At 42.7% G+C, this 18,428-nt stretch overlaps 1 protein-coding gene across 2 annotated transcripts in view; it reads left to right on the forward strand.

The window, feature by feature from the left end:
- Nucleotides 1–844: 844 nt before the first annotated feature.
- The window catches only part of RREB1 (ras responsive element binding protein 1), a 155,226-nt gene continuing 137,642 nt past the window's right edge, over nucleotides 845–18,428 (forward strand). Inside the window, exons 1-2 of one of the 2 annotated variants that reach the window (XM_035030801.1) lie at nucleotides 845–1,560; nucleotides 1,878–3,669. The gene's annotated coding sequence lies outside the window, so the exon portion shown is untranslated. Of the gene's footprint in view, nucleotides 3,670–18,428 lie in introns of both variants that reach the window. The other variant, XM_035030798.1, reaches the window with a different exon arrangement.

Here is an 18,428-nt window from a genome sequence, read left to right on the forward strand (position 1 = left end):
CCCTGATTGTCTTTTCGATGGGTCTAGGAGGTCAAAACTATTTTTATGGCAATAATAGGATTTGCTTTTTTTTACTCTTTTTGTCTCTGGACTTACCCAGCAGATACGTGATGTGTCATAACACACAGACTGCAGAGAATCCAGTCATCTGTAAAGCCAGGCATTAAAAGAGATTTGCAAAAATGTAAAGCAGTGTACTCTTCTCATTAAATTTTGTTTTGAAAATACAGTTATTTTTCATAAAAGTATGCTATTTATGTTAACGTGTGATAGGTTTATCGTTATTTTAGGTAATACATTTAACTTATTCTCAGTTTTAATTTCTAATATGGAGCATCCTGAAAGATATGATCTACATAAGCAAAAGCTCCTTGGGGTCATCAGTAATTTTAAGTGCTTAAAGGAGTCCTGAAACCAAAGTTTGAGAACCCCCACATTAGACTTTGTTTACCATAGGCTTTGCTCACATCATGCACTAATAATGGGACACAGGGCAGTGTGGTCCCTGGGATCTAAGAAATGCTCCTATACATCGCTGTAAACCTGAACGTGAATACACGGCATTGTTCAAACAGTTTTGGCATCTCCACTTTGTTTATCAGTGTGTTCATACAACAGATATTTAGTTAGCATGGGGATTATGGCAGTTAATAAAACAAACAAGGTTTCTGCCCTCATGGAATTTATTTCTAATAAAAATGTATCAAGAGGGGCACCTGAGTGGCTCAGTCGGTTAAACATCTGCCTTGGGCTCACGTCATGATCCTGGGGTCCTGGGATCGAGCCCCACATTGGGCTCCCCACTCAGCAGGGGAGTCTGCTTCTCTCTCTCTCTCTCTCTCTCTCTCTCTCTCGGCCTCTCCCTCTGCTCGTGCTCTCTCATATAAATAAATACAGTCTATAAAAATATGTGTCAAGAAATCAGAATCATTAAGCAATTTTCAGTATATAGGAGACTAACATATACAGTTGGTATACAGCTGTGACCCTGGAATTGGTGGAAAGTGGCCCTGTGAGCAGATGAATACCACTGTTCGCCATGGGCAAGGCTCTGTGCTCAGTACTTGCGGGCATTACATTTTATAGCAATCCTGGATAGTATCTAATGTTATATGTCTTTTAGGTGAAGAAATTGAACCTGAGAGAGATTAGATAATTTGTCTAAGTCGTTTAGCTAATAAGGGAGAGAACCAGGATTTGTGTGTTTGTATAGCATCTTCGCTGTAGGTAGTCTTTCTCTTTTAAGGAACTATGGACTTGCCCTTGAGCGATCGCCGATCCCGTTGATGGGCTGGTCTTGCCATTCTGTTGCAGTGTATCTTTTGAACCATGTTCTCACACATGTGGGGAGAGCTGTGGTGAGGAAACCTTCACATCCACGCTGGGAACCTTCCATCACAAAAGCAGTCAGGTAGATCTGACTGATTGTTATCTACAAAGCAGTTTCAACCAGCGTGGGACCTTGGTTAACCAGGAGAGCCCACCCACCGGGTCCTGGCCACCAATACCATCTTTCTGCCACAGCCAGTTAAGATTTCAGACCACTTCTTTCTTGGCCAGGTGAGATTATCGTGAAAGCATCTCCTAGAGGTGACCCTTCTGGGTCCGTAGGAGCCTTTAGATTCAAAGCCAGTAATTTTCAGCAACTTGGGGTTTTCTTGGCATCTGCCACAGGTAGGTATTTCTGGTTCCAGAGGCACCTCCTCTAAGCTGATACACTACCTCCCCTCCCCCTTGCACCCCTGCACAGAACTTTCTCCATCGGCCTCCAGGAGGACATTGTGACTTGTGATCAGAGCCCAGAGTAGGGACTGCTTGGTGGATACACCCCTCCAGAAAGCAGTCTAAACCCTGTGCACAACTCTGGACTCTTTCAGGAGCCTCAGAAACTGGAAACCAGTCCCTGCTAAATGGAGAGCACCCACGCCTACACACCTACAACTGGTCTTCCTTTCAGGATGGAATGAGGGCCTCTGTTCGCCAGACTTTGGAGTTTCATACTAGCTCCACTCGTGTCGTTCTGTCGTTTGAACCCCCATTGCAAGTACAGCTGATGAAGCATGAGGAGGCAGCTGGTGATGGTGGACTCTGCATACCTGGAGTCGGACATCTACGTGTGACTCCGTCATACATCTGAGTTCCAAACGTTCCAGCTTACCAGTTTCCTCTGGATGGTTCCTTCGGTGGAAAAACTGCTTGCTGTAGTTAGCTTGCCAGCAGAGTTTCTCTCTCACTGCGTGGATGCCATGTCTTCCTTCATCCCTCCTTCCGGTGGCTGCTCCTCAGAACACCAGAACTGCTTGCAAAAGCACTCACCCAGCTTCCCGACCGCTCCCTAACCTTAGTCCTGGTAGCTTGGTGAAATTTGGTACGTGCACGAGGCAGGCAGGAAAACAGTATGTCTGTGCTCAGAACAGGTTTTTGTTTTTTTCCCCCCTTTCATCCCAAAGTCCTCCTTACCATCTGTCACTCTTTTGATCACGGTTTAAATAAGGGCCCTTCCCCAGCTTTGCCCAACCCAGTGTCTTGCTTTGCATTTGGGGACAACAGGAGTAGCAATTCCAGGAGGAGACTTAACGACGAGGTGAGTTTTCAGCTGGCAAGGGGGTAACTGACTACCCCTCTACCATCTCAGGAAAGTTGCCTCCCGCCTGGCATTTCAGCAACCCTGTTCCCTCCCGTCCTCAAGGTGACGCTCGCTGAGGGGGAGGGTGGACTGGAGCATTCAGAGCTGTCTGAACAAAGCAAGTGAGATTTGTTGGTCTGTTTTAATCACAGCCCCTTTGAAGAGAGTCAGCATCCTTATTTCGAGTAGGGGTCAGGCGGGTCGGAGGGGCCCTCACGGGTGTGATTTCTGGAACGGTGGTGGTGAAGCCTGAACTTGGGCGTGACACAGGGTCGCTCTGACCTTGGACAGTTCTAACCCCTCTAAATCTCCCTACTACAAAAGGGGAGCCTATATCTGCCCCCAAGGGTCGTGGCAAGGGTCAGAAGAGATTGTGTAGGCAAACCCCTTGGCTCAAGATGGAGTCAGGGCTCTTGGTACGTGTGCACTTTGGTTTGTATCCAACTTCGTGGTCCAAACCTATTTGCAGGGCAGGTTTTTGTGGCTCCGAAAGCCCCTACAATTGGTATCTATAAAACCAAAGGAGACCATGTCCGTGGGGATATCCTTAGCTGCTTGGGACGATGGCAGGGACAGAGAACAGAGAGGCAGGTAAAAGCAGTGCTTCAGGCTACTTGAGCCGCCGGAGGGCCGAGGGAAAGGCCCAGGGCCGATGAGAAGCCCCCAGGGACACGCCCCCTGAGGCAGCTGTCGTCCTGGTGGGTTTTCGCCCTAGCCTACTGGCCGGTCCGTGCTCTTCCCTTTTTCCCTGCTTTCTCTTCCTCCTGGACGGCCTGCCACCAGACAACTGGGGAGCTTGGCAGGGTTCCAGGAATCTGTACCAACGCCACGCCTCCTGATGACATCGCAGATGCTGGTGACACTTGACCCCAGCGTCAACGTGGCCTTGTCAAGCCCCCGTCTGATGGATGCCTTCAGATTTCAAGTAGTGAGAAGACACTGGACGCTGGGAATCGGGAGTCCCAAACCCGAGTCCCAGGCTTACATGGCTCTGGACCTTGGCAAGTCACATGAGCTCTCTGAATCGGCTTCCTCCTATGTAGGTGAGTATCGTGAGTCTGGAGAGATGTGTCACAGGAGGCCCTGAGATCCTTCCCGCACGCGCACATGTATGTTCTCACTGCCCCGTCTCCAGGCCCTCTCCTGAGAGGCAGCACTCCTGTGGGGATCAGCCCCCGCGAGGCACGGTCTCTTAACTACCCGGACCTCTCAAACCTCGACCGTTTTTGAGAAATCACAGTTTGGGGGACCCTGTGATACGCAACCGTGAGCAAGGGTGCTGGAAGAGCATGTAGGTTCCCAGCACACCCTCCAGCCCAGCTGCACCACCACTTCCTCTGAGCCCTGCCTTTCTCAGCTCCCACCTTGAACTTCTCCACCACCACCGCCTGAGAGCTAGAGGCTCATCAATGAATCTTTCACTTTCAGTGTGCTCTTCCTGAATGAGTCGTAACTTCCATTTTTTTCTAGCTTTGCTCTCTGATCTCAAGGGTCACATCTAACAGAATGCTCATGCTTTAAAAAAAAAAAAAAAAAGATACTTAAAAAAAAAACCCATCTCTTTCTCTATTAATCAAAATGACTTCGGTCTAAATTAAACACCTTACAGGGAACTCATTTAGGAGATGAGAGCTGTTCGTTAGAAAGTGAAAGTAGCTGATAACCCTTTTCTATATGTGAAAAAACTGACAAGTCATTTAAACCTTTTTTTCCTCCTGGTATCTTAGCAAAAATAAGCAAAAGTATTTGAATTTTGCCACCTTTTATTTTTTTTCCTTCCTTGTGCCTGGGATAAAGATGTCATAGAAGCTTTTACGTTTCACACTCCTGCTAAACTCTTTAGGTAGGGGGAAATAATTGGCTTTTTCCTTGAGAGGAGGGTAGTAACAGACTGTGTCTGAGCTATTCTCTTGCAAATCCCTGTGGGTTCTGAATAATAAAGTCTGTCTAGCTTCTAGTCTGTAACTCGCTTTCCTTTGAACAAGGGCAGTAAGTTGCTCTTTTTCTGCCCAGCTCTCGAGCTGAAAAAATCCAGTAGGTGGCCAAAGAGTCTTTAAAAGACTAAAGACAGCTTCAGAGAGCCACTGGACCAGGTTTTAAAAAGAAAAGTGTGCTTATATCTTTGTACAGCAAACAATGCCCGTGGAGTTGAATGGTGCTTCAGGACCCCAGCTTAGGGACAGGTGACTTATTTAGGCAAGTTACAAATTGACATGTTTGACTATAGCTAAATTGAGTTCTCAAAATAATCCCTGAAACTGGAGCTCAGACTGTCAAAGCAAGTACTCAGAGCAGACCTCTCAGCCACCCTCATGTTAGACTCAAATTTATGACACGGTATCATCCTTTGCAACTTCCCAGAAGAGCCCCTTCAAGTACTGTTTATGCAACATGAAAGAACTCTGTGGGCGATACACGAGCCCAGGGGTGCCGTGGCGGAGAACTTTGCCCTTTGTAAATTACTTTTGTAAAATATTCTCAGTTGAGATGCCGATAAGGAAATTGCTCTGTGTTGTTTTATGGTTCCAGTGCTCGGTTTCCTGTGGGGTGCCATGTTCTTTGATTTGAGTCATGCGATGCCTAAGAAGCAAGCATGACCCTGCTCTCGGTTGCCTAGAACTGGCTGTGGCTCGGTGTACATTCCGTTTATCCAGACAAAGGTGCATTTTGTGTCACCAGGACATTCCTAGGAGCAATCTGCATCTTTTAAGAAAATATGCGGTGGGGCGCCTGGGTGGCTCAGTTGGTTAAGCGACTGCCTTCGGCTCAGGTCATGATCCTGGAGTCCCGGGATCGAGTCCCGCATCGGGCTCCCTGCTCGGCAGGGAGTCTGCTTCTCCCTCTGACCCTCCCCCCTCTCATGCTCTCTCTCTCTCTCATTCTCTCTCTCAAATAAATAAATAAAATCTTAAAAAAAGAAAATATGCGGTGAACGGGACTGGTGCCTTTCGCATTCATGTGGCCGTGGTCTCTCTCTCTCTCTCTCTCTCTCTCACACACACACACACACACACACACATAGTGGTAAAATATAGATTACATAAAATTTACCATTTTCACCATGTTTACATGGTCCGTGGCATTGAGTGCATTCACACAGCTGTGCAACTGTTACCTCCGTCCATTTCTAGAACGTTTTCATCTTCCCAGACTGAAACTCTGCACCCATTGAACACTAACTCCCCATTTCCCCCACCCCAGCCCCTGGGCAACCACCCTTCTACTTTCTGTCCCAGTGAATTTGGCAACGCTAGGGACCTCCTACAAGGAGAATCCTACAGTGTTTGTCCTTTTGGGACTGGTTCGTTTCACTCAGCGTAGTGTCCCCAAGGTTCCTCCCTGCTGTAGCTTGTGCCGATGCTTCCTCCATTGTTAAGACTGAATAATATTCCATTGTTTGTTTACCCATTCGGCGTCTGGGAGCACTGCTCCCACCTTTGGGCTGTCGTGAATAACGGGTATGCAGCTATGTTTTGAGGCCCCACTTTCAATTCTTTTGGGTCTATATGCAGAAGTGGAATTGCTGGATCATAGGGCAATTCTATTTTTAATTTTCTGAGGAACTGCCATACTGTTTTCCACGGGGGCTATTTTACATTCCCACCAGCAGAGCTCGAGGGCTCCATTTTCTCCACATCCTCACCAACACGTGTTTTCTGGTTCTGTGTGTGTGTGTGTGTTTTAAGATTTTATTGATCTATTTGACAGAGAGCACAAAAGGGGGGCAGGGGCAGAAGAAGAGGGAGAAGCAGACTCCCTGCTGAGCAAGGAGCCCGATGCAGGGCTGGATCCCAGGATCCTGGAATCATGACCTGAGCCAAAGGCAGATGCTTAACCGACTGAGCCACCCAGGCGCCCCGTGTTCTGGTTTTTGGATACTAATGGGTCTCAGGTGGTACCTCATGGTGGTTTTTGGAGAATGGTCATTTTAATGTTGGTGTTCGGTGGCGTGCACAGCTGAACCCTCCTCGTGTATTTCTGTGGAATGGAACGAGGCGTGAGGAGAAGGCTCCTTACCCCTTTTGTTGCCTGGACTCTACACACCTGAGCACTTGCTCTGCTTTGCTCTATAGCTGAGCTCTGAGGCTTTTCGGCAACTGCAGATAAGAGATGTGTGATCTGACTCACCCTGATCTGACTGGCTCTCCATCCTGGAGAAAGGAGGTTATAGCCGCTTGCGGCGGGTTGGGATTCCTTCAAGATCTTTCTCCCAAGCACGTGGGCAGGAGAAAAGGCACTTAATTTGACCAGTCTGCTGAGGGGTGTGCTTCCTTGGGACACTAACTCACCACAGACAGATTTTTTTTTTTTTTAGTTTTACAAAAACATACAATTCCTCCTGCTGCTTTTAAGAAGACACTTACCGCAAAGCATTTAGTTGTCCAGCGTGAATGGAAAAATGCAAGACCCAAATAAAACCCATTCCCATCCCTCTGATGTTAGTTCTTTATCATTTTGGTAAATTTCTTTCCAGTCCTTTTTTATTTATTTTTTTTAAAACACATAATTGTAATAATATGTATATAAAGTATGTAAATAAAGCTTTCCAAAAGGGTTGTGCCCATTTATAATGCCTTAAGTGATACAGCATATGAAAGTATATCCACTCATTTCATTATATCCTGGAACTTTGGGCATATTTTTTTCTACTTTAATAGAGAAAAATTAACTACTTTGCTAAGTTTATATTTCTTTTGTAATTTTTGCTACAAATGTCTTTTTTCCAGTTTGGTTTTTTTTTTTTTTGCTTTTTTATGTTTGATATAGAGATGGTTGATACTTCGAGGTGGTCAAGTTATTTGTGGTCTTTTTTTTTTAATGTCACTTTAATTTTGAATTTTATGTATGTCTATTCCTTATTTGCATCAAGTTTTAAAATTTCTTTCTCCTCTAGTGGTATGATACATTTTTTTTTCTCTCCAGGGATAGGACAGATTTTGTTTTTTAAGATTTATTTGAGAGAAAGGGCACGAATGGGAGGGGTAGAGGGAGAGGGAGACAGAATCTGAAGCAAAATCCACGTGAGCATGGAACCTGACTCAGGATTCGATCTCATGACCCTGAGATCACAACCTGAGCCGAAACCAAGAGTCAGATGCTTAACCAACTGCGCCACCCAGGTGCCGTGACAAATTTTGTTTTTATCTTATATTTCTGTTTTAAAAATACATCTCTATTTAATTAGATTTTATTAATCCATAAGGAGTTTATTTGGGTGTATGGTGTGAGGTAAGAATTTACCTTGATATTTTCCCCCAAATTGGTAACGAGTATTCCAACAGTAGCTAATTCTGAATAATTATTTCCTTCTCTAATGACTAGAGGTGTTTCCTTTATCATAAACTGACTTTCAGTAAGTGAACAGATATAATTTTTTAATAACTAGTACCCCTTTTCCCTGTAGTATTTTAGTAAAATTTTCTTTACTTTTCTCACCTCTTTCTTTCTTTTAGATGCATGTGGGAATTCTTTTGTTACATTTCTCCATATAAAATATGTTATCCAGTTGGAGTTTTGATTGGAATTGCATTTAACATAAAAATTAATTTAGAATGTACATTTTGAAAACTAAATTTTAGCTTTCCTATCTAAATCTTGCTTCATGTCTTTTTACTTCATTCGTGTATACACACACTACAAATTATGTCTAGGTGGATTTTTTTTCTTTCATTGGTTACACACAAACCTTTTTGATTTTTTTGTGAATGGGGTTTTTTGTTTTTAAAGATTTTATTTATTTATTTGAGAGAGCGAGAATGAGAGAGAGAGAGCACATGAGAGGGGGAAGTTCAGAGGGAGAAGCAGACTCCCTGCTGAGCAGGGAGCCTGACGTGGGACTCGATCCTGGGACTCCAGGATCATGACCTGAGCTGAAGGCAGTCGCTTAACCAACTGAGCCACCCAGGCACCGCAATGAATGGGGTTTTTTTAAATTGTACTATTGTGATGGTTATTGCTTTCAATGTGTGTGTGTAAGTGAGTGCTTATACATCATACCTATACACTTTATGGAGCAAAGGAATAACATATTGAAAAGAACACCAGGGGTGTCTGGCTGGCTCAGTTGATGGAGCATACAACTCTTGATCTCGAGGTTGTGAGTTCAAGGTCCATGCTGGGTATAGAGATAACTTAAAAATAAAATCTTAAAACACACACACAGAGACTTGGGTGTGAATCCCAGTTCTAATTCTTTTTTGTTTTTTAAGATTTATTTATTTGGGGGGGTTACTGGGGGGAAGGGGCAGAGGGAGAGAATATTCAAGCAGACTCCCACTGAGTGCGGAGCCCGACATGGGGCTCGATCTCATGACCCTGAGATCACGACCTGAGCTGAATCCAAGAGTCGGATGCTTAACCAACTGAGCCAGCCAGGCACCGCTCCAGTTCTACTTCTTCCAGATACATGACGCTGGGAAAACAGTGCTGCACTGTTAGACAAATAGGAATTCAACAAATGATAGCTGCTATGATTGGATTTCTCTTGAATATAGTTTTCCATTCATTTCTTTGGGTTTTCTAGTTTCACAATGATACCATTTGTAAGTAATGATAATAATGTTAGCTTTTTCTTTCTGATACTTAAATCTCTTTATCATTTCATGTCTTACTGCATTGGCCAGAAAAACTTGCAGAGCAATACTACATAATTTTTTTCTGTCTGGGGTTTTTTATTCTTATTTTTAAAGGAATTTCTTTAGTTTTTCACAATGAAGTATAATGTTGGCTATTGTTTGAAATGGATACTCTTCATATATTGACCAAGTATATTTCAATTCTTACTTTTTAAGTGTTTTTAAATTAGAAATCAGTTAGCTTGGAAGATTCATACAATTTGAGCAACTTTATTTACAAGTTACAATATTAGTATTACCTAAGAGGAAAAAGAAATTAAAGATCAATTCTATCTTGAATATACAGGTTATTCCTCTAAAAATAGTTGTCTCTGCATGAGATCTTTATGAGTCCTCCTATGGATTTGAATACTGAAAACCAGTTAAGCCCTTTGGGGGTAAGGCATGTGTGTGTGTGTGGGGGGTGCATCTTCATTTTAGTGACCTAACCACCGGTTTCTTTATATATTACAAATCTGTATCTTGCTTTTATATCTAGTTTGGGCTTCAGAGGAACCTTATAATCTTTGATTCTGATTTTGAATTCCTGTATTTACCAATACTTGGAACATTTAAATTTTAAGTAGAAACCTTAAGATATAAGATAGGGTTTCTACTTAAAATTTAAATGTTCCAAGTATTGAATTAATATATATTCATTGTAGAAAATTTGAAAAATGTAGATAAGCAGAAAAACAAAACTTAAAAATAGCACATACAGGGTGGCTCAGTCAGTTAAGCATCCAACTCTTGATTTTAGTTTAGGTCATGATCTTAGGGTCGTGAGATGGAGCCCCACATCGGGCTCTGTGCTGGGCATGGAGTATGCCTAAGATTCTCTCTCTCTCTCTCTCCCACTGCCTCTCTAAATAAATAAATAAATAAATAAAAGCACATACAGTTTTGTAAGATTTGTTTTTCACACACTGTATTTTGTACATTTCCCAAGTAGCTTTAAGTAGCTTTATACTTCATGATTGCTGATGGTTAACATGTTACTCCATCATGTGAATGTTTTACCATTCATGTACCAAAGTCCTATTAGTAGACTTTTAGCTTGTTTCCAGTTTTTTATAATGACAAATAATCTAATGACAACCATCCTTATACAAATATCTTTGTGTATATCTCTTTAGCAAAATTTCTAGAATTTTTTTTTTTTTAAGTGGAATGGCTGGATGAAAGAGCCATTTTTAAGAACAAAATACTTAAAATTTCTAATTTCTGTTTAAGGTGATTGAAAACAGTATCATTCCCACAACAACATGTATCTTTTTCCTCAGCTTTGCCAAAATTAGATGTTGACATTGTAAAATATTTTTTGCTAATCTGATAGAGAAAAAAATCTCACTGCATGTTTTAATTTGCATTTCTTGTAGTACTACTGATGTTGAACATGAAAAATGTGTTCATTAAGTATTTATATGTTTTCTTTTGTAGATTGCTTCTCCATATCCTTTGCCCATTTTGTAGTGGAGGTGTGCTTTCGATATTGATTTAGAAGAGCCTATAGTATATGAAAATTAAGAGGAAAAGCTTGGAACTCAGAAAGAGCTCTACATCCACATCGCTGTTCTGCTACTTACTAGCTATGAGTCCTTGGGCATGATACTTCTTAGCCACTCCATGTCTCCATTTCTTTATTTTAAAGGTGGAGCTAACTGTATCTTCCTTATAAGATTATGGCGAGATATTGTGTGCAGAGAGCTTAGCATGTCTTCACCTAATAAAGACTCAGTAAAGTGTAGCTTTTATTATATTAAGGCTCTTAACTAACTCTGCCTGTAAATATGCTTTTTTTCCTAGCCTGTAATTTCCCTTTCAGTTTGGCCTGTAGTGGGTTTTTGGGTTTTTTTAATGTATTTAAATTTAAATTGTTAGGTGAATGAAAATGCACATCTTTTCCTTTATGGTCTATTCCTTCTCCCTAAAAAAACTCTTCTACACCCTCAAAGATCAGATTAATATTTACCTATTTTTCTTCTGGTTCTTTTAAGATTTTATATTTTACATTTAATTCTTTAATCCATTTGGAATAAACTTTTGCTTTTGGTGTAAAGTTAGTGGGAAGTTGGTATTTGGTGTGAATTTTTTTCCCTTTCAGTTGTTCAACTATAATGACTGATCTGTCTTTCTCTTCCAGTGATTTGAAGTGCCATCTTTATCATAGGCCAGATACTTCTAAGTTTTCCATTTGATTCCATTGATAATAAATTGCTGCATCGGCACTAGAACGTAGTGTATTGTATATGCACATTGTGTGCATTCTTGATTTATTGCATGTTTAGTATCTGGATGCACTCATCCCCTCTCTCTCCTAATTTTTTTCTAATTGCAAGTTTGTTTCTGTGTGTAACTACAGACTTATAGCCTACCCAAAATATAAGTTTTCCTCTCATTCTCTACAGTGCAATAGAGAGAACTTGAGCCATAGACAGAGGATTTGGATTCCAAACCTGTCTCTACCACCTACTAGCTCTTTGGGTTGGACGTGTTTTGTACTCTCCATGTGCCTCTGGTTCTCTGATGAAGTAATTGTATGAAAATCAGCATATCCCAAAGTCATCTGAAATAACAGGATCAACTTGACCAATCATAGAGTCACATCACTCAAGTCTGTCCCTTTCTATAAAATAAGCCATTTTTCTAATGACTGCAGATTTCCAGCTCAGCATTTCGGTTATAATTGCTTTATCTTGTCCGTCGTCACCATGATGTAATTTAAGTAACATTAAAAACGATTATGAGCAACTTTACTTTATAAGCATCTTCTATGCATACACATGCACACATATATAAGTCCAGCTATATATACATACTCATAAATGAATGATTATCACATAGCAGTTAAGAAATAATGACCTTGGTGTGGCACTATTCTGTTTCTTTTTGTTTGTTTGTTTGTTTTTTAAGATTCCATGGGGGTCGAGTGGGTGGTGCAGTCAGTTAAGCATCTGACTCTTGGTTTCGGCTCAGGTCATGATCTCAGGGTCTTGAGATGGAGCCCTGCGTCAGGCTCAATGCTCAGTGTGGAGTCTCCTTGAGGTTCTTTCTCCCTCTCCCTCTGCCCCTCCCTCTCGTGTGTGCACTTTCTCTCTCTAAAATAAATAACTAAATCTTAAAAAAAAAAGAGTTGAAAAAAGATTACATAGGGAATTTGATATAACCTTAATACTTATATTGGATTAAGATATATGTGTTTGATTGCAAAATGTAAATATTAAGCATCAAAGTTTTATATGTATAATAAGAGCTGTAGTTTACTGCACACCTACCATGGGCCAGATGCCTTTTTTGAATGCTTTACGCATGTTATCTTTTTTAATCCTCACAACAGTGCCCAGATGGTTATTACATCTGCTTTATAGTTGAAGGAACTGAAGTTTGCCAGAGTTAAGACACACCTGACTACCAGCAGCCAGTAAGCAGTAGAGCCAGGGAAGATAGGACCCAGGCCTGTCGCATGTCCCAGTGCATGCTCTTTCCTCTGTCATCTGCTGCTTCCAAGGATATTTGCAGTTCTCGTTTTGCTTTAGAAAATCCCATTTCTAAGAAACTTGAGGAGAAAGAAACACTCTTCTTTTAGCCAAAAACTGAAACTTGGATTTCAATTTAGGAACCAACCATGATCTGATATACTACATTATGGCTGTAATGCATAGGAAATATGAAGAACTGGTACAATTATAGCATAAAGAGAAGTGGCGAGGAAGAGGAATGGATTTGATGTGCGAAGAGCTGTGTGTTGTAAGATGTGAGCTACTTATGTTGTCTAGGACATGCCATAGATGATTGCTTCAGATCCTTGAGTTTGATAGAGATATCTATGACATCAAAGACAGTCATTTCATGTAATGGATTCAATGATACTATTTAATTTTTTTCCCCTTACAACAAAATCATTCCATGTTTATTGTAGAGAAAAGAAAACAGAGATAAGCAGAATGGCAAAAGATAAAATATTCCCTCTATTAGAAATAAGCACCATTTTAACTTTTTGCTGTCCACCTCTTCTGTCTTTTTTAACTTAAGTGTGAGTAAAAATTTTCATTGTTGTTCACAAAAACAGGGCTCCCTATTTGTAGCCAGGTTTTTTTTGTTTTTTGTTTTTTGTTTTTTCACTTAAAAAAATACATCGTGAACTTTTAACATGAAATTAAGTATTCTTCTGCAGGATCATTTAAAAAGGTGTGAAGTATTTGTTTCATGGATGTGGGATGGTTTTAGTAGTTAATTTTAGATTTTTAAACAGATTGCTTTCCAATTGACTTCACTTTTAGGATTATCACAAATTTGTCTTACCAAAATATCATCTAATCCTGTTTGCACCTCTAAGGTCTTCTCATTCCATTGGGTCTACCCCAACCTCCTAGCTTGTACCCCAACCTCCTAGCTTACAGTTCTGGTGAAATTGTTCTAACTCACAGATATTCCCAACATTTGGGCAGATAAGGTTTAGGCTTTGGAGGCTCTGTTAGCCTACTAGGGCTGCCGTAACGAACTCCTACAGAATGGGTGGCTTAGACAACGGGCACTTATTTTCTCACAGTTCTGGAGGCTAAAAGTTCAAGATCGGGGTGTGGGCAGGGTTAGTTTCTTCTGAGGCCTCTCTCCTTGGCTTTCAGATGGTGGTCTTTTCCCCTGTGTCTCCACATGGTCTTGTGTGTGTGTGTGTCTGTCTGTGTCTTAGTCTTCTTTTCCTATAGGGACACCAGCCATATTCAGGGCCCACCTAAATGACCTCATCATCTTACCTTAATTACCCCTGTAAGGTAACATGATTATATGTTACATAATTATTCCCGTCACCTTCTGAGGTCCTGGGGGCTAAGACTTCAACATATAAATTGGGGTGGGGTGGGGGGGACACAATTCAGGCCGCAACAGAGGCATACGCTGGCTTTATTATAAAAATTCCTGCTGAGGAAGCAACTTGTAGTATACCTGTTAAGATTTTCATGATAGTTCGTTGTTTAAAACATAACATGTCTTTAGCCTATATGACTCACTAGGACAGAGAGATCTTGCATGCTTTGTTTACTGTTGTACATAGAGCCTGGAACATTATCATTGCCTACCCATTGTTGAATGAATGAGTAAATGATCATCAAGTTTCTTTAGTCACATGGAGAAGTCACATCAAATCAGTCTACAATACTTTGGAATACCTGATTTTTTGAGCACATACTCCATTATTTACCTAAGGTATGCATGTTAAAGTGCCTGAAATTGCTAAGTCCATTGCCTTATAGAAGTCAGAAGCAGTGGGTAAAATCATCCCAATTCCCCATTCACTGTGAAATGACACAGAGGCATTTCACAGTGAAATGGCTAGGACTTTCTTTCTTTCTGAGGAAAAGAGAGTTTTCTATCCATTAGGTTACACGCGTTGTTGTTTTCAGGTTACAAATGGGCAGGGTTTTTCATGGCTATCTAGTTGTGTGATTTTCTGCAATTTCTTCGGCCCTTCATACAGTTGAAAACTGCGGTCTGCTCTTTGGACCTGGGAACGTGGGGACATATCCTGTGAGCAAGCTGACCAGTGGCCGGGTGAGGTAGATGGAGCCATCGGGAATACTAAAGCACTCTCAGCAGTCTCTACTTAAAGTGCCATTTGGGGGTCTGCTTAAGAGAAACTGCAGAAATCTTACTTTGGTTAGTGCATTCTCAATTGAACATACAGGTACACAGACACATTACTTATTGAAGAAGTATTTATTTCACTTATTTATACGCTGGCTCATGATTGAAGAGCTCTCTCCCGCAGAGAAATAAATATTGAATCATAAGTACATGTCTTAAAAGGCAAAGAAAGACTCATCATCCAACGAAAGGAAAGCAATTCTTCTAATACCTGCCACCTTGTCTGAAGGCAGAAGGAGGGACAACTGGCCCTTTTGTATCCCCTGAGGTTCCATTATTTTAAAATTCTAGTAAGCAATGAACTCTCATCACGGAGGGCAAGTTGGCTTAGAAGAGTTATTTATCCTTCCCTATATGCTGATACCTTTTTTTTTTTTTTTTTTTTGAGAGAGAGAGGGAAAGAGAGCACAAGCTAGGAAGGGCAGAGGGGGAGGGAGAGAGAATCTCAAGCAGACCCCACACTGAGTGCAGAGCCCGATGTGGGGCTCGATCCCAGGACCGGGAGATCATGACCTGAGCTGAAACCAAGAGTCAGATGCTCAGCCTACTGAGCCACCCAGGCGCCCCTCTGCTGATATCTTTAAAACAGCTTTTATAATTTAGAAATACGCTAAGAACTCATCAATCTAAAACCCAAATGATCATCAGGAAATAAGCAAGTTTTGGCTACTGGGCAGCAAAAGGAGGTGACGGTCTTCAGGCTTCCTTTTGACACATTTCTTAACAGTGTTGGTGATGCAGTTGTCCTAACCACTGTGGATTAGAAACGATCAATTAGAAAGGGAAGAGGAGGTTGCTGTTGGCAGGCACACTGAGTTCAGAAAGAAGGGACAGGGATAGCCAGATAACGAGGGAGGGAAAATAACACAAAGCAGACAGAAACTCAAATTGGAATTTACTGTGGAGTCTCAGGGTATGCTAGGAAATAGCTACTACATACCTCAAGGATGAATAGTTTCTTGAGGATATGATCACTTGGTGGCCTAGCACAAATCTTGTTTACAAAAAGTTATCTTTGTACAACAATCCAATATAATATTTGAACTTTACGATACTATCATTTTGTTCCTATCTTCATTTTGTTTTGTTTTTTTTTTTAGAAAAGGGAGAAAAAGCAAGCAGTACATAATACATTTTAGAAAAAAATTCTACTCCAAACGGTTCACATTTAAAGGGAAAACTGTCAGCCACCAGAAATAACACATTCCTCGAGTTATCTGAGTAGCTAAAGGAATAACGTATTTAGGCTAACAGCAGTTGAGTAAAGGTGTTTTCAGTAGCCCATCCCGATGACTCTGCCCTGCTTATCTGAGAGGGAGCGTTCAATGGGCTGCCTTAGTAAGGGGATTTGGAGGAAATTCTAAAGGACATCTCTCTCCACCTGCCTCTCAGCCTGCTGCTATATTTGCCGCCCCTGGGCAAACCCCTTCCTGGCTTCTCTCCCACCCCTGGGCAAAGCAGCTTCCCCTGTGCCCCCAACCCTTTCAAGTTCATCCCCACCCCTCTACCGCTGCACACTTTGCAAAGCAGATTCATTTGGCACCTGGAATATGGCAGTCCCTGGGCTAGCACGGGGGTGGAGAAATCGTTTGAGGGACTGGGCCCCACTTTCAAGAAGTGTGCAATCCACTGAGGACGCCGATCCCCTTGTTCTAAGACAGATTTCTCCACAGTACTTCCCCTCCCTCTGCACCTCCATGGACACTTGGTTTGTCTTCAGAGATATCACTTCCTTTGAAAGCCTTTCCTCAAGACTAGTTCTCCAGGGGTGCCTGGGTGGCTCAGTCGTTGGGCATCTGCCTTCGGCTCGGGTCCTAATCCAGGGGTCCTGGGATCGAGCCCCGCATCAGGCTCCCTGCTCTGCGGGAAGCCTTCTTCTCCCTCTCCCACTCCCCCTGCTTGTGATCCCTCTCTCGCTGTGTCTCTCTCTGTCAAATAAATAAATAAGATCTTAAAAAAAAAAAAGACTAGTTCTCCCACTCACAGGGGAGGCTGTGGAGTCTACGAACGTGCTTTCCACTGTCCCTTCCACACGAGGCTCACCATGTTTTCACATCCCTCCTTCCTGTAGCAGTCAGCTCAGGCTGCCCTAACAAAGTACCATGGGCTGGGGGCTTAAACAACAGAAATGTATTTCTCATAGGTCTGGAGGCCAGAAGTTGGAGATCAAGGTGCTGTCAAGGTTGGTTTCTCCCAAGGCCTCTCTCCTTGGCACTTAGATGACGCCTTCTCCCTGTGTCCCCACACAGTCTTCCCTCTGTGTATCTGTGTCCTAATCTCTTTTTACAAGGACACCAGCCCTATTGGATCAGGGCCCATCCCTATGACCTCATTTAACCTTCATTACTTCAGTAAAGGCCCCAACTCCAAATACAGGCACATTCTGAGGTACTGGGGGCTAGGATTTCACCATATGAACTTGGGGAGACACAGTTTAGCCCACAATACCTCCTCTGACACGAGTGCTGTCTGTTCATGCCTGCCTCTTCTCATCTGTGCCGGTCACCTACTGACCTCTCAGACACACTTCCCTCAAGAACGCCTGAGGGACCAACTCCACATTTTTCCTCTGACCATCCTTGACCATTCATGTCACGGACTTGTGTCCTGCCCCTTCTTCATAGCTTTCTTCATGTCCTCAGCCCGCGGTTGCAACTTCTGCTCTGTCTCACGAGAATCGTTTTGTTCTCTTCCTCCCCTGAGCGCCTCTCTGCCTCCCCGGTCGCAGCCCTGCTTGTCCCTTGCACCTTCCTCTCCCTCCCAGCCACCCAGCCTGCTTTTCCTTCTCATCTCCGTGGCCCTGACCATCCTGGCTCTCAGGCTCAGCCCCTTCAGTGTCATCCCCCTTGTGATGGATTTTACTCATTTCAGTTTCCAACTGTCTGTAATCCCTACCATATGTTTTCTCTCTTCTGTGGCTCCATGGCATTGAAGCTAAAACAGCAGAATTTTTCTGCCACCAACTCCGACATTTCTTTTCTCCTTAAACCTCAGCGCCACGCTGCTCCCCTCACTCTCCGGTTCTGCTGCTTTTCCATATTCAAAACCATCAGATGTGGGGGCGCCTGGGTGGCTCAGTCATTAAGCGGCTGCCTTCGGCTCAGGTCGTGATCCCAGGGTCCTGGGATGGAGCCCCGCATCAGGCTCCCTGCTCCGCAGGAAGCCTGCTCCTCCCTCTCCCACTCCTCCTCCCCCTGCTTGTGTTCTCTCTCTCTCTCGCTGTGTCTCTCTCTGTCAAATAAATAAATAAAATCTTTAAAAAAAACAAAGAAACCATCAGATGTGAAGTCCCACAACTTGCCTGCTTCCCACCAGTACTTCTCAGTATGTTCCTACTATTCTTTTTCTTCCTGTCATAGAATAGGAAGTATCCCTCTTTTCCTCTAAGGCTGATCTCCCTGCCATAGACAGACACACACCTTCCTTCAAAAGCTATTTTCTTCTTCATGTATCCGTATTCTCTCCCTCTCTGGATCCACATTCCTCCCCCTTGGCATCGATAGTCTGGGTGGTTTACCCATTCTGAAACCTCCTTCCTGGATGCT

This window comes from Mirounga leonina, unplaced genomic scaffold, assembly GCF_011800145.1.
Source record: "Mirounga leonina isolate KUSES-001 unplaced genomic scaffold, KU_Mleo_1.0 Mir_366, whole genome shotgun sequence".
Taxonomy (NCBI): domain Eukaryota; kingdom Metazoa; phylum Chordata; class Mammalia; order Carnivora; family Phocidae; genus Mirounga; species Mirounga leonina.